We start from the raw sequence: 4,895 nt of genomic DNA, 5'->3' as shown, positions 1-4,895 counted from the left end.
AAAAGCAGATAAGTGGTATATACTTCCAACGTGTGCTTTGACCTTTACTCTGATGACGTAAGTGATTTATGCTATATGCTCTATGTAAACATTGATATACGTCCTAGACTAAGCAGTTATTGTATGATATATATAACAAAATCAGAACGAAAAGCCAACAAACAGGCACGCGAAAATGCAATGCATTATATGTACGAGTATCTGTTTTAAGTGGGACAGCTGTACAACGCGGGATTATGTGGCCCATGTAGATCAAGTATGGACTGACAAAGTCTTTAAATGCCCAAAGCTGTCGATAGGGCGTTATATCCCAACAAAACATATTTGCGTCCATTTTGGATACAATACTTGATATTTAAACAATTCAAATATTACGCGATACGTTGATGGACGTTTAGCTTTTATTTACCTCTATTTCTTGATTTTTAACTATCTTTGAAAGTTTTAATGCTTCTACATCACTACTTAAAACTACTAAGTACAGTGTTCAACAAAACACCATCTTCTATTTTCTGTACACAAAAATGTTGTAACCAGTCTATCAAACGTGAACAAAGCAAGGCTATATCTTGATAAGGAGCATATTTTCACAGACCAACTTAAGCACATGAAAGACTGTGAATGCGCAAACAGTCTTTTGTTCTAGACCTTCGTGATCAATGAATATTTTCAATAACATTTGGAAATATAGTATTTATGTATCTCTTGCATTTTGTGACCAAAATTGGTATTTCGAAATTACCAGAAAAGGTACTTTTGGTGTCCCGAAATATCGTAAGCAATTGACCGTTTGTCTACGCGATATGGCGTGTTTCTTTTATCTAATTTAATCATAACATCTGCTAATGTCGCATATTTTTTTTAAATTAAAATCTAAAAAAGATAACGGTTGAAATGCACTGAAATACTTTTGCGCCACCCATAATGGTATATAATCGTTAATTGCTTGTTTTTGTTGCTTGTGCGTTTCTAGTCTTACGAAAAACAGAAAAATGTTTGGTACTAAATAACTTTAATCATATTGCAATTAAGATTTGTATATAGAAAGAGACTAAAGTAACCTTTCATGTCATTGTTTTGGGGGCCCCGAGAGTCATGTCCAGGCCAAGGTCACTGATACTAAAAAGTAAAATGGTTAGTACACAGTGCAACCAAACTTGATAAATAGGACAAGTTATTTAAGACCTTTCATGGAATTGCATTTCGGGCGCCTAGGGTCAAGGTCACGATCACTGTTACTTCAAATAGATAACCGTATGTTATTGCATATCTTAAGTTAGGCTTAAAATATTGTTACTAAACTTGGTATATATTTAGAGTTTATGGAATACTTCCATTGGACTGAATTTAGGGCCACTAGGGTCAACGTCATTGTCACTGTTTCTAAAAATATTAAAAACAGTTGAAACTGAATAATACTACGGAGGCAGAAGTTCTTCTTACAACCATTGAAAACCAGTTTTCGTCGTAAAGCGGCGTCTCTCGTTCAGGTTTTAATTTGACATTTGATTGCCTTTGACTGGCACATATTATATCAATTTTCATACACATTCTGACCAAAGTTAGTGATGATTATGATATGCGTTTTTATTATATGGCAGTCAAAAAATAATTACAGAAAATGGGAAAACACAAGATTTAGCATTCATGTGCAGAAATGACAATTTAAGTTTTTTTTTATTATAGTACATTCAAAATAAAAACTACAAAAAATAGAAGATACCAAAATTGGCATAATGAAGAAAGGAAACAATTTAAGCCCTTGACTCATATTGAAACTATTCAATTGTCAAGGAACATTTCGAAGTATATACTTTGTTTAAAAATATATTGACCCAATTTGTTTTATATACGTTATACTTAACGGTTTTTTAGACATTATGCAGACCAAAGGAAACCAGAGGGCATAACAATATGTGTATGTTTAAAAAGTTTTAAAGGGCTACTCATACATTGTACTGTTCAGTTCACTTAATTGATATCTTCAATGATTTTCCATATATACATATAATGAAATGAAGCCCCGCACCCTTGCGGGCATGTTGTTATATGAATCAACAGGAGGTGAATAAATTTGATATATAATCACATCAGGGACATTTTGTTGATTTTTTTTTCAAATTCGGCCAAGGGTTTTAAGTTCTTCAGTTTTCAAATTGACTTATACTGAAAAGTAACCCCGCCTCTGGCGGATATATTGTTTTTGACAAATCAACATTGGGTTAAGGAATGTGAAAGAACATTTCTGTGATTTTTTTTAATCGGGCCAGGAGAAGATTTTAAAATTTATGCAAAAATACATTAAGTGAATGGACGCGGCCACTGGGCATCCATGTTTTAATGAGTCAATATTGAGTCAAATACATTTTATAGAGGGTAGGAAATGTACCATTTCTGTGAAAATATATTTTTTAATCTGGCAAATTGATTTTAAAGAGAGATTTTTAATTTATTAAATTGATAAATGTCTCCGGTTATGGTCGGGTCGTACTATTTACAAAGTGGGTGAAAAAAAATATGTACGATTTCTTAAATGAAATGAAATATTTGTTAACAATTCTTATACTGTTCGCGTCCTTTTGCACAATCAATTGTATAAACAACTGTCAAATACATTACTTTAAAAGATACTTGTTTTCTGTATCGGTAACACTGTTCTTCTATGGCCTTAAGTGAGGAGGTAGTTGGCTGCAGTCAACAGCTTTAAGGTTTACTTTACGGTCAACTTCCTGGCTATCCAGTTTCCAATAGGCAGTTTTTGACTTAATGCAAACGTTTAAAGTGGCTTACACAAACATAATTAAAAGAGTTCTCGTTTAAAAATTGACCCTTTATATATATCTACAAATACGAGGATGTCTTATTACCCCAACATTCATAAATACAAATATTTAACTTTCTTGAGATATACTTGTGGAGTTCGTTATATTGTAACGGTGTGTATTTCTGTTAAGTGTCAGTAAAGCCTTTATCATTTGCTTCTATACAGGAAGATCGTTAAATTAGTTAAATCACTAAACAATACTTTTACTATTATAGGGTTAATACACCTTTTTGAGGTCGTTACCATCTGCAAAGGCCCGCAAAATGGTTTACAGCCCGAGTGCCTACCCATAGGGTTGCAGTAGCCTCAACTTGGCATTAAAAGTGCAATAATGTATATAAACATAATGAAATTATTTTTAGTGTCTGCTTATTTATGTCATCATTATTTCTGTTTCAAATAGAATGAAATATGATCTCTTCAGTTATTGTCAGCACTATTTAATAATATTTTTTTAACTATTTAAAAACTAAGCTGTCCCATTGTGGATTTCAAATTTAAGTGTTAGAAGTACTTATTCGGATAGTCACCATATTTCCATTTTACAAGAGCATAAAGTCAATATACAAGGAGTGTAACATTCTATTTTCATTAAACTATAAATGGTCTTAAATTCAAAATCAAAGTCAATTCTTATGTAGATACCAATAACCAGAATCAGCAATGTTAAACAGCATAATATACAGATGTTCAAATAACATATTAACATGTTCAGAAAAATAAACAAGGTTATAGTATCATCATACAATAGTGTACATTAGACTACCATAAATCACGAAACAATGATATTACTATAGAATGTAAAAAACTTGGGGTGTCCAACAGTAACATAGTGATATCATGAAGATTGGTTTTGCAATCTTAATGTAATAGTAAAAAGCAAACATCTTTACCATTAAAAGCTTATACGACATAGCGATATAAACATGAATTAAAAACAAGAGATTATTCCAATAACATGGCTATACAACATTGATACTGAAACAACAACAAACATGGGAATGAATGCAACTAATCATTAAAACAATTCATAGCAAATAAAAAGGACGAGTAAAACTCATCCTACGAATTGTTTACCATAGTAGCATAGATACCAGACAAGTGTTATCACAAAGACGTTAAACATGAGAAATAAGATATATAGTTCCATTTAACATAACGGTATTGTTTGTTTGACAAAATGCAGTTGCTTTGTGTTAAAAATGACACGAAGTATATTCTATTAAACACCATGTGAATTAAGAATGTGCAAATGCAACCTTTTCAAGTCAAATATAGAAACATTAGATCTATACGTAGTTGTAAATACGGTACTGTATGAGTTTATGATGGTAATAAATAGTTACAACAACAGTAATATAACAACGAATTCTGAACATCTCGGTCATTTTCCATCGAAAACAACCTTGGAATTATGCCGGTACATCAGTAGAATAACTTAGTCAACATTTTAATAGTGGCATTATTTGGTAGTAGTGCTTTGACGTTTATTATGTATTACTAATTACTACTGAATTGTATTATTGCATAAATAATTAAGATTAACAAGAGCAAAGTCATTACGTTTAACTGTTTTGTTTTTTCCAATGGAAAATGGCCGAGATGTTCCAAATGATTATAACGGTTTAAATGAAAAATGGAATCTTACAACAAACTCAGCGGAAGAAAATACCAAGTAGACTTAATTTTGTTTAATAAAATTGGAATCATCTCAAAGAAAGGAACACAGCATCTTATAATAGTGGAAACATAATTGCGAACCTGAAACAAATTGCCTCAGTTTTATGCAAGCCCTTCAGTCCGTATCTACAAGATTCAGCAAAGCACATCATTTTTTTTTGTTCAAGGGTTGGGGGGAGGGGCTGATGTTTTATGTAAGTGCATCATACTGAAAGGTTTCGAATCTTTTAATGAATTTCTTATGATGAAAATCACGATAAACTTTTTTTTTTATTTTGAAAAATAAAGTTTTGAAAGGTTATTTGGCTTGTTTCGCTTTAGATGTTTTGTGACATTGGAAACTGACTGTTTTAACAACAAAATCTAATTAAAGAGGTCGGGTCAGTATATT

The sequence above is a fragment of the Mya arenaria genome, chromosome 9 (genome assembly GCF_026914265.1).
Source record: "Mya arenaria isolate MELC-2E11 chromosome 9, ASM2691426v1".
NCBI classification, from domain to species: Eukaryota; Metazoa; Mollusca; class Bivalvia; order Myida; family Myidae; genus Mya; species Mya arenaria.
This window is presented reverse-complemented; position numbering follows the sequence as displayed.